We start from the raw sequence: 12,515 nt of genomic DNA on the forward strand, positions 1-12,515 counted from the left end.
CAAAGCTGTAATCATCAAGACAGCATGGTATTGGCACAAAAACAGACACATAGACCAATGGAATAGAATAGAAACCCCAGAACTAGACCCACAAACGTATGGCCAACTCATCTTTGACAAAGCAGGAAAGAACATCCAATGGAAAAAAGACAGTCTCTTTAACAAATGGTGCTGGGAGAACTGGACAGCAACATGCAGAAGGTTGAAACTAGACCACTTTCTCACACCATTCACAAAAATAAACTCAAAATGGATAAAGGACCTGAATGTGAGACAGGAAACCATCAAAACCTTAGAGGAGAAAGCAGGAAAAGACCTCTCTGACCTCAGCCGTAGCAATGTCTTACTCGACACATCCCCAAAGGCAAGGGAATTAAAAGCAAAAGTGAATTACTGGGACCTTATGAAGATAAAAAGCTTCTGCACAGCAAAGGAAACAACCAACAAAACTAAAAGGCAACCAACGGAATGGGAAAAGATATTTGCCAATGACATATCGGACAAAGGGCTAGTATCCAAAATCTATAAAGAGCTCACCAAACTCCACACCCGAAAAGCAAATAACCCAGTGAAGAAATGGGCAGAAAACATGAATAGACACTTCTCTAAAGAAGACATCCGGATGGCCAACAGGCACATGAAAAGATGTTCAGCGTCGCTCCTTATCAGGGAAATACAAATCAAAACCACACTCAGGTATCACCTCACGCCAGTCAGAGTGGCCAAAATGAACAAATCAGGAGACTATAGATGCTGGAGAGGATGTGGAGAAACGGGAACCCTCTTGCACTGTTGGTGGGAATGCAAATTGGTGCAGCCGCTCTGGAAAACAGTGTGGAGGTTCCTCAGAAAATTAAAAATAGACCTACCCTATGACCTAGCAATAGCACTGCTAGGAATTTATCCAAGGGACACAGGAGTACTGATGCATAGGGGCACTTGTACCCCAATGTTCATAGCAGCTCTCTCAACAATAGCCAAATTATGGAAAGAGCCTAAATGTCCATCAACTGATGAATGGATAAAGAAATTGTGGTTTATATACACAATGGAATACTACGTGGCAATGAGAAAAAATGAAATATGGCCTTTTGTAGCAACGTGGATGGAACTGGAGAGTGTGATGCTAAGTGAAATAAGCCATACAGAGAAAGACAGATACCATATGGTTTCACTCTTATGTGGATCCTGAGAAACTTAACAGGAACCCATGGGGGAGGGGAAGGAAAAAAAAAAAAAAAGAGGTTAGAGTGGGAGAGAGCCAAAGCATAAGAGACTGTTGAGAACTGAGAACAAACTAAGGGTTGATGGGGGGTGGGAGGGAGGGGAGGGTGGGTGATGGGTATTGAGGAGGGCACCTTTTGGGATGAGCACTGGGTGTTGTATGGAAACCAATTTGACAATAAATTTCATATATAAATAAAAAAATAAAATAAAATAAAAAAATAAAAAAAATAAAAAAAAATAGCTCCAAAAAAAAAAAAAAAAAAAAGAGCATAGGTTACATGTAAAGAAAAAGTCTGCAAAGAAAAAGTCATTGGGGCACCTGGGTGGCTCAGTCCATTAAGCATATGCCTCTTGATCTCACTTCAGGTCTTGATCTCAGGGTTGTGAGTTTAAGCCCTGCTTTGGGCTCCATGCTGGGCATGGAGCCTCCTTAAAAAAAAATAGTCATTAAGCAACATCTGATGTTAAATTTAATAAACAATGAGGGTTTTATTTCTTTGGATAACTTAATTGGCTCTCCAATGGTTTGCTTTTCTAAAGTATTTGTTCATAATTTCTTCTTAGCTCTTGGTATTATGAAAGTTAGTGAGTCCCTGGGTTAATACAAATATAGAAAAAAACATTTTAAAACCTTTTAAATAGTTGGTCTTAAACTGGAGATATATTTGTAAATCCAGTAAGTATATTTTTCTTTATTTTATTGCTAATCTTGAATCAGTTTATTTTATAGAATTCAGAGTAATTAATTCAGAAGTCTAGTATCACATTTTAAATGAAATGGACCTGATTTATGTAGTACCCAAGGTTTCTGTAGGACAGTGTCTTTGCAAAATGGACATCAGGAGTCAAATAGCTAAATATATTATGTGATTAAAATAGTGTGATAAAAAAAAGTTAAAATACTCTAAGGGTTATTTGTAATCTAGAAAGTGATGTTGAAGTTAATATGAGCAAGTGATCATTTTTGTGTCTTTTCAACAATAGCAATTTAAAAATTCTTCACCGTGTGTTTTTATAGAACTAGGTCATTCTCCAGAGACCTACCTTCTATCCAGTAGACTACTTAGCAGTCCAGCTGGTAACTGCATTTCTGAGGGCCATAGAATATAATCTCTTCAGCTGGTAATGACAGAACAGATTTAGTAGTGGAATTTCCTCTGGATATTAATACATGGATGACACATTATTTTCTGTACTTATTTATCCCCTATGTCTTTAAGGTGTTATTTTCCTGGGTCCAGATGAAAATTTCTTGGATGTGCATTATTTTGTGTGTGTGTGTGTGTGTGTGTGTGTGTGTGTGTGTGTGTGTGTGTGTGTTTGGGAGGGCAGTATGGTGTAGGTAAATGACCATATAGCAAGAAGTCAAGCTGAAGTTTTCCCCCTCTCTGAGTAGCACTTTGAAGTAATTTTGTCTTCTCAGAGGGGAGGGAATCATTATGCTGTACTTCATGTTGAACATGGCCTTGTGTGTCTGAAAATTAGACTATTGGGAAGTATTAGGATCAAGGAGATATGGGCTGCTTTTACCTTGTACGTACTTAACAACTTTCACATGAGGAGAGAAACCCCCCCATTAGACAAAGTATGATTAAAGGCAAACATGGAGTATAGAGGATTATGCTAATGCCCTCCAGAGTGGGGCACAGCAAGTCTTATTTTTTGGGTTTGAGGGTTGCCTTTTTTCTTAAATTCTTTTTGGTTTAACATGCATGTTCCTTTCTTTTTAATTCTTTAAATTGAGACCTACTTAGTAAATTTTGACCAGTGGAAAAGACACTCATTTGTGTATGGTGGTGTAATGGAAAGAAACCTGAGCTGGATGTCTGTTTTCAGAATTAACCTAAAGGATTTTCCACTTTCATGGACTGATAGAATAACATGCAGAAATAATACACATGCAGGAGAAAATGGGAAGTTTACTAATGGCAGGCTAAGCAATGCATTGAGTGAGGCATGAACATGGGCTTACTCTGGAGGAAATGTGGAGAACAGGAACTTCAGGGTCCTCACAGCAGGCTGTCTCCCTGGGGACTGGGAACATTAAGGGAAGTAGAAGAAAAATGATGGTACGCCGGGTATGCCTCAAATCTGACTTTATAATAAAGTGGGCTTCAAAGGCTTGCCTTGTCTTCCTTCTTGGCCCAGGCATGGGTAAATTCCTGAAATGTCCTACTAAGTTTTTACCTTTATTCTTCTGGAGAATGTAGGTGGCTGTGCCTGCTTGTGTAAAAAAAAAAAAAAATGGAACTCAAGCCTTTGTGCAGAATGTTTGGCAGTAAGAACAAACAAGGAAGCAGAGTATTATATCATATGGATAACGTTTGTTGTACGTAATAGAAAAAGCTCTAACTGGGTTAATAAATACAGTTTATGGGGTCATGTTAAGGAAAACATCCAGAGATAGGACAGACTATAGCGGAAGTTTGGTCTGTGTTCTTGCTTGTTGCTTTGTGATTTACTCAGTTTTGTTCTCAAGTTACTCAGCTTGTTTGCATATTGGCTTTGTCCTTCTCCTCACTTCATGGTCACAAGATAGCCTTAGCTTCTAGATGTTATATCCTCACAGTACATTTTTTCTAGAGCACGAGAGAACATCTCTGAGGGCCCCTATGTCATGCCACTCCAGGGGGCACAATTCACATGAAATATAATACTTCTCTCAGAGGGACGACATGGAGAGCACTGACATCCGTGCCCAGAATTCCTGACAAAAATCTCGATTATCCCTGTGTTTGGACCAGAGTAGGCCCCACATCTGCCCATGAACCAGTCACTGTGTCAGGGGAATAGAATCCCTTAACTGGCTTAGTCAAGGGCCATGGGAGCCACTCCTGTAGAAAAATAGAGTAAGATTTATTGGAACCACATGGATTTCCAAAGGATACTAAGGATGATTTTTCAGAGGCAAGAGAATGGTAATTGCACAGGAAACCAACAGTATAGTGCTTTAGATGTTTTGGATGAGAACTCGGCCTTTGCCCCATGACAGCTACCTTCAGCACTCAACCTCTGATATTTTTCACGCTCCCTACCTCTCTTCTTTACTTTCACTCTTCAGACTATTCCATTTGATTTCTGCCTCCACCATTCTACTGAAACAGCTCTTGCCTTGCCAATTCCAAGAGGCCTTTAAGCCTTGGTATACTTGGCCTTTGTAGTATCTGATAATCTGATTACATCTTCCCCCTTGACTTCCTTGACATCATAACTAGTCATCATCCACACTGATAACTCCCACTAATTTTATCCCCCCAGAGATAGCTGTAATTAGCATTTGTGCATTTTCTTACTGTTGTGAGATTGCATTAAGAGGTGCTTGGCAAGCTCACATCTGCAGCAAGAGTTCTATTAATCTTTTCCAAAGGAAAAAAATCTCAACAATTTTGTCTGGCCAATATGGGTTTTCATGTTACAGAAAATCATCACTCAAGTTCCTTTAGAATGGAAATCATCATTATGTTTCCTTAGGCAGTTCTTGGAAGGTAAGTAAAAAGATTTTATTTATTCTTTCAGCACAATGTCTAACCATTTAAATAGTTCCTTCATTATTTGCAAGGAGGTAACAGAATAGGATCAGTTATTGTTTTATGAACTATCAAAGATGGCAGTAGGTTCCATGAGAACTGTGGGATAAAGGGTGGCATGAGGTCAATTTCCTGAACTGGGGAAGGAGAGGAAGCAGCAGGTAGAAGCTTGGGGAAACAGAGTCAAGGTTTCCTCTCCAGTCTGCAGAATCCACCTGATCTTACATCATCCGACTATATTTCTGAGTCAGAACACAGAAGCCTCCTAAACAGTGATTAATCTATTTTTGCTGGAAGAAATTTCTAAGTAAGATTTTCCAAGAAGATCTTTGAATAGTGTGTTTCTAAGCCCTTGTGTCACTGAGAATATATTTTGTTGCCTATACACAGTAGCTGAGTATAAAATTTTGTTGCACAATCTTTTTCCTTTTTTCTTTGGCCATTCAGTGTTTTATTTGGTAAATCTAATGGCCAAATGAGCTTTATTTTTTTTGTTTTCATTTTTTTTAATGTTTATTTTTGAGACAGAGACAGAGCATGAGCAGGGGAGGGGCAGAGAGAGAGGGGGACACAGAATCTGAAGCGGGCTCCAGGCTCTGAGCTGTCAGCACAGAGCCAGACGCGGGGCTCGAGCTCACGGACCCTGAGATCATGACCTGAGCCAAAGTCGGACACTTAACCGACTGAGCCACCCAGGTGCCCCCAAATGAGTTTTATTCTTTTGGAAAAGTATCCTCCCTGTCCTTGTATACCTTTGTATCTTTGCCATTCATGTATTTGCCAAGTGATTTTAGCTATATCCTCTTACTGAGTTTACTTGAACATGGTATCTCATCATATGAGAAATCTGGTGTTTTATTTTCAAGCCAACAAAGTTTTCTTCAATTAAGTTTTTAATTATTGTGTGGGATCCAGTTATAATGATCTTTTTGTTTAGGATCCTAAAATTCTTACTTTAAATCTTCGTTTTCTTTTCCCTGAGTATGCTATTCTCTCTTTTATCACTATCTCTTTGTCTTTTCACATTTTTCTTTCATCACACTGATTGGATTTTTCGCAATTTCAATAATATATTACTGCCTTCTATAAGAATATAAATTATATTATTGAATTTTAATTTCTTTCCATCCTTCCTTATTCACATATATTTTATCTTATTTTGTTGTCTTTCAGTCTCAACTCCTTATTTATTTTCTCCTCTTGTCTATTAGAAATAATGTACCCTTGTATTCTGCTAAGGATACCAAAATATCTAAAATGTTTCCAGCCTCCTGCAGTATGGTTCCTCTGAGTCTTCATTAAAAAGTTTCATTTCCTATAAAGAATTTTCCTTATAGAGCTCTGTATTTTTTCTGCTTTCTCAAAAGACAAACCTATCCATACTTGGTGTTTCACAACACAAGATGTGTGGGTTGCCCTTGGCCCTATTCTCTCTACCTAGTGGCTTTAGAAGAATCTCTTCCAATGTGCTTAAGGCAAATAGTGTGCACAGCCAGCTCATTTCCCATGGCTTTATAGCCTTTGGTTGACTCCAGTTGGTCTTGCTGAAATAGACTCTTTTTTTTTTTACAGTTTATTTATTTTGAGAGAAAGTGAGTACGGGTGGGGGAGGGGCAGAGATACAGGGGCTCGATTCTACCAACCCTGATATCATGACCTGAACTGAAATCAAGACTCAGAAGCTTATTGATGCTTAACTGACTGAGCCATGCTGGCTCTCCTGAAATAGATTCTTCATTTACCACTTAAACTCAAGTACTAGTAAAGAAGTAGGACAGGGGAAACAAACACAATTCCATGCATGCACTGCAACTAAGACCTTTCTTGACTCCCAGAAGGCATCATACCACTCACCCCATTCTCTTCTTAACACTCCCCCCCCAACCGCTGCACATTCACTCGCTCTCAGTAGATTCCTGGAAGTTAGTTTCTCATTGGATTGTAGAAGAGTGAGGAATTGACAGAGGTAGCAAGAGATCAGTTGTCTGGTGTTTTTTAAAAAGCAATAGTTGGGAGCACGTGGGTGGCTGAGTCCGTTAAGCCTCCGACTTCAGCTCAGGTCATGATCTTGTAGTCCGTGAGTTCTAGCCCCGCATTTGGCTCTGTGCTGACAGCTGAGAGCCTGGAGCCTGCTTCGGGGTGTGTGTCTCCCTCTCTCTTTGTCCCTCCCCCGCTTGTGCTCTATCTCTCAATCTCTCTCTCAAAAATAAAGAAATATTTAAAAAAAAAAAAAAGCAGCAGTCAGAGCTGGCTTTCCATGTTTTTTGTGCAGTGGTAGAAAAGGATGAAAAGACTCCCTACTGACTTTTGGGCAAGCAGACAAAGGGAGGTCTAGCACTGGTGGTCTATTTTGTGTGTTCAGCTTGGTTTTAAGTAGATATACTTCCTAGACTCTGGAATTAGGTTGCTAACTTGGCCTGTGTCAGGGTACTGAGAGGTGTTGTCTCTTTCTGTGTCTTCATGGCTATTTTGGTAATAAGGTATAAGGGGTCTGTCTCCCAGAAACAAAACTAGCTACCCACTTTGGCTTCCTGGGTGACGTAATCCACTTCCATTGTTGCTGCCACCAATGCATCTTTCATTCTCTTTGAGAGTGTATGTCTAATCGTCACTTTTGGGTGCCAGTAAGGTACCTTGAGGTGGTTATTTAACTGCTACTGGTTAGCTGCACCCATTTGCCCTGTGCATAACCTCAAATCCAACCGTCAATTTCACCCCTTGGCCTCAGCTTGTTCTTTTTCCTGTCTTGCTCTCTTGGTATGTGACAATAACATTCATCACATCACCTAAGCCAAAAAATGGGAGTCCACTTAAAATTTCATTTCCTCTCATTAACCCTTCAAACCTAATCAATAATCGTGTCTACTATCTTGCATTTCTTATGTGCTCTTAAACATATAAAGAGTACCCTTTAATACTTTGCATATGTTAACTTATTTAATCTCTATGATTACCTTATGAAGTAGGCATTCTTTACCAGGCCTGGAACTAGGGTGAGTCAAGTGAGGCACCCAGCGAGTAAAATTTAAGGAAGCCCACCCTCTCAGGGTTATGCAAGTGCGGGCTTCCCTTGCTCTCTCCTAGATCTGGCCTGCTTTTCCCTATATCTCTTTTCTAGATGAGGAAACTAAGGAACAGAAGAGTGAAATAATTTGTCCAAACTCACACAGCTGGTATGTGACAGAGCTGACATTTGGAATCTGTCCCGTCTGGCTCCAGAGTGCACAATCTCGACTGCTATACCACGCTGCCCCGCACGCAGCAGCTGCCCCTCTTCTCCAGGCTGACTCCTACATCTGCCTTGGTAACTTCCATTGTTCAACCCCTCATTACCTCCTGCCTGGGCTATTGTGAAAATTTGTCAATTACTCTTTCTGCCTTCAATAGAGCTTCTATCAGAGCTGTGAGCCTTTATACTATTGGAGTTATTCCTGGGTGACTCAAATAATTGAGAAAGAGCTGATTCCAATTCCCCTAACCCACATGCATGACTTGACCAAGTCTAGCCCTCTTTACTCCAGGCATTGAAAGATGGAAAAGGGACCTATTTGTTGGATTCAGAAAAACATACATAGGAAAACATTAAGTTGATATTAATCATCATTTCACGCTACACTCCCATTCTTTCTCTTGTGGTCCCAGGTTAAGAATCTTCTAGGGTATATGCATTCTTCCCAATAGAATTGTTTCTGGTAGGGATGGGCTTAAAAATCTCCTTCCAGTTCATGGCTTCATTGTACAGGTTCCCATATTTACTGGCCAGGAAAAAGCAAGAGGAGTGGGTTTGGTTACTGGGCCATCATCACCCCGACAAGTTGGCAATATAGTATTCACAGGGAGTCCTGTGCTCACAGGACCCAGTTCTCAGAGATGGCTCCCCAGTTTTAGTTCCATCCTAGCATCCAAGACCAGCTTCTTACTCAACCACATCCTCTGCAGCTGGAAGTTATAAGACAGTATCTTCATTTTCATTGGCTTATTTACCCCAGAACCCACACGGACAAATTAGGGGATAGTTGTTTTCATCTCCAGTGATTAATTTGATTAAAGGAGATAACATTAGTGATGAATGATATAATAAAAACATTTCCCTGGCTAGGTCATGTTGACCAGTACAATAATTTCTAATCCATTGTATATTTTCAATCCCAAACATATTTCCTCTGTGAGTCTCAACAGGTCATTGTGACTTTGGTTTATTCATTCAGAGGGAGAAAAGATATGACATTCTTTAGAAAATTCTTTTTTTTTTAATAGAGAATTCTTATGCTTAGTCCAACATCTGCCCCATATTTCTGTCTCAATCTTCCACATTAATTAAAATTATTAATTATCCCATAGAATTACCTTGATAAATTGAAAATCTGATTGTACTAGTCATAGTCCTTATCTATTGAATGATTTCTTTGTGCCAGGCACTGACAGGTGCTATTGTTATCCTCACTCTACAGATGAGGAAACTGAGGCACAGAATGGTAAAGTATTTCCCCCAAATGACCCAAACATCAAGTGACAGAGACAAGATTTGGTCTGGGCAGTCTGGCCTTTGAGGCCATGCTCTTACCCACTTTGCTAATCTGCTTAAAACCCTGCGGTAAGTCCTACTGGTGACAGGATAAAATCAGTGTCCCTTAGCACAGAAAGCCTTGCTCTCTAGCGCCTTACGTGTCAAATTTATCAGTACCAAATAGCATATTGCTCCCTGCATATGCCATGAAAATCTATATCTATAGGTCTCAAAGTGTTCCCTTTTCCTGGGTCTCCCTCCTCTCTCTCTCTGTTGTCCAGCTGGTGCTCTCTCCCTCCTCTTTTCCCTCTCCCACAGATTATTTCTATTCTGAGCTCTTTCTTTTGCTTCTATTTCTCTTTCCTTCCCATCTCCTCCCTTCATTCCTAATGAGGAGCAGTGAAGTTTTATCTAGGGGCATGTGGAGTTTTCTTAAAGAGAAGATTGTGTTCAGTATCTGATTACAAAAAAGTGAGAATAGTAATTCAATCCCATCTCCTTGAATTATCCTTGAACGGCCTTCTTCAGTTGTCCTTGAATGTGCTTTTGATTTTTAGAACCCAAACGGCCCTAACTATCTAATAATTATCTAATTATTATTTCACTTCAAATACAAAGGAACTTTGTTCCAGAGAGGTTGACTTGGCCAAGGTCATACAGTTAATTAGTGACAAATTCCAGATGAAATCCAGGTGGTTTGACTCAGAAGAAGAGTCTCTCTTTTAAGCCCAGTTGTATAAAGGAGAGAAAATGGAAAATATTCTTGCTTTCCTTCTTGTTCCGCATTTTTCCTCTTGCCAGCAATCCATTTTTCCCTTTGGCTTAAATTTGCAATATGTTTAAGTATCTGCCTTTGTTTTCTGAGAGAGTGCCCGGCAGATTCCCTTAGCTCTCCTCTCTCTTTTCTCTTAATCTTCCCCTCAGGCTAACTCTTTCTCCTGCCATGTCTTGAATTAATGCCTCTGATTGCTCAAAAGAAAACATTATGCACACTGTTGTCTTTATTAATCTCTGAGGTATTTAATAATACTAGTACAGAAATGCAGAATTCATGTGCTGGTCATGTGCATGGCATGTGTACTTTTGTTGCCCATCATTAAAAAGAAAATGTTACTCCAGCTTTTATTTGTATGTGTGCATTAAGTAAAGGAAGTTGACCTATGGGGAAAATAGAAGAAGAATTCAGCTGGGTCGATGTTGTGGCTGTGCTTCCCTTCCCATTGAGATAAAAGCAGTAAAAGCAGCTAACAAGGACCGCATGTAGGGACCAGAGCACACAGACCTATACGTGCATACGTGGTCTCGGCGAGAGGTACCACAGGTAAAGGTCACAGGAAAGAAAGCAGCTTCACAGACATCAAGGAAATAGCAACTATTTACTGGCAGCCAGACTTTTCAAATAATAGCATGGATTCAGAACCACTTCAAAGAGAACTGGTCAGGAAATAGACAAGTCATGAATTTAAATACTTTTGAGATTCCGGAAATTCAAAAGCAGAGCCTTTCAGATATTTGCAGTAAGGTAGATCATGAGCAATTATTTCATTTCTGGAAATTGCTCAAAGACTTCTGTGGAAGGCAGAAGACTTTGAATGATGCCTGCATATTGTTAGAAACTTGGGGCATGCTTGAATAAGCAAGTCCTGAAATCAGGAAAACGTATTTTGTGCCTAAAACATAAGATTTTTTCCTTTTGAAAAGTTGCATTCCATGAATTACTTTTTCTACCAGGTTAATGAAAATTGACTTTTGTAGTGTTTCTCACATTGGTTGTACCATTTTTTGCAGAAGTACATCTGATGTTTTTTAGGTTTGTCAAGCTCTACTTCAGGAGAGCTCCCAGGCAGGGAGGAAACATTCAATGACTATATTGATTTTTTGATCATTGTAATTAAATAATTTAAAAACTAAGTTAAAAATGTTGTGTTTGGTACATAGCAAATGGAAGGTCTTCCTTTTGCAATTTTTGACTTTTAGGGACATTGATCTTAGGATTATATATTTCTCATAAGTAAATTAAATGATTAAGACCTTTAAAGTATAATTATTCAAAGTAGTAAAAACAAAACAATTAGACTGTGGTTATTTCATTTCTTGGTCTTGACATTTGTAAAAATCATCCCCAGGGCTACTTGTTTTTAAATTAACAAAATGTTTCTATTCCAAATCCATAAAAGTGGGCATCGGTCTTTCAGAAAACACATCACCCCCCTGGCACCATTCACAGCCTAGTATTTGGGAGTGGATTTTTGGCATAAATGGACATAAAATCTAGCAACAACCACTTTACAATTGGTAAAATTGGATTTGCTTTTCTTTAGGCACGTCCTTGTCCAGAAAACCTCCCACAGGGAGGCAGTATGGTGTAGAGAATAGAACACTCCTCCTTCCTTCTAGCTTTGCCACTAACTTTTCTATAAGATCGCCTCCAAACTTTTCATTGTTTTTGAGTCTCCATTTGTCATTTGCTTTTCTAAGTCACAAAGGCACCCTTTTATTTTATGTAAAATTCATCTATTCTGATTAACTAGTTTTGTCTTTTAATTAGAAATATGCTTATATAAGAGATGCGAGAAAAATCCCTTAACTGTGTGTAACTGAAGGGGCGCCTGGGTGGCTCTGTTGGTTAAGCGCCTGACTCTTGGTTTTGGCTCAGGTCATGATCACACGGTTTGTGAATTCCAGCCCTGCATTAGGCTCCACACTGACAGTGTGGGGCCTGCTTGGGATTCCCTCCCCACCTCAAAATAAATAAACAAACTTAAAAAAAAAAATGTGTGTAACTGAGCTACCGTTGGAACTTCAATTAGGAATGTGAAATAGTCATGGTATCACTTAGCCATTGATACCTTTTTTTTTTTTTTTTAGCCATTGATACTTTGCTCCGTGAGTCTTACGATCTATTCAACATGTCATAGCTTCCTATCTCACATGTGCCACAGGTGGGTAAAGGAACTTGGGACACATTAACTTGTTTGTTCAAATTCTTTGGAGAGCCTGTGAGATTCCAGGCACTGCACTACATGCTGGGGACATACGGTTGATAGACATAGTGTCTGATTTCAAGGAGTTCACAATGTAAAAGTTCAGAAAGATCATTCTAAGGAAAAGAGCATGCATGGTAAATGTTATCATATAAGCATGCTGGTACAGAGAAGGGACACTTGAGTAGGTGAGGAGAAAGAGAAGACAGGGAGAGTTTTCTGGAGACATCAAAAAAGAATGCACAAAAGCACTGTACTATGAATGTTGCA

At 39.5% G+C, this 12,515-nt stretch overlaps 1 long non-coding RNA gene across 1 annotated transcript in view; it reads left to right on the forward strand.

The window, feature by feature from the left end:
* The window catches only part of LOC147581830 (uncharacterized), a 76,922-nt gene extending 64,719 nt beyond the window's left edge, over positions 1-12,203 (forward strand). The window contains exon 3 of the long non-coding RNA XR_015249769.1: positions 12,130-12,203. This is a non-coding gene — a long non-coding RNA (uncharacterized LOC147581830). The remainder of the gene's footprint in view (positions 1-12,129) is intronic.
* Positions 12,204-12,515: the final 312 nt, after the last annotated feature.

Source organism: Puma concolor, chromosome B1 (genome assembly GCF_028749965.1).
Source record: "Puma concolor isolate L17-30 chromosome B1, mPumCon1.1.hap2, whole genome shotgun sequence".
Taxonomy (NCBI): Eukaryota; Metazoa; Chordata; class Mammalia; order Carnivora; family Felidae; genus Puma; species Puma concolor.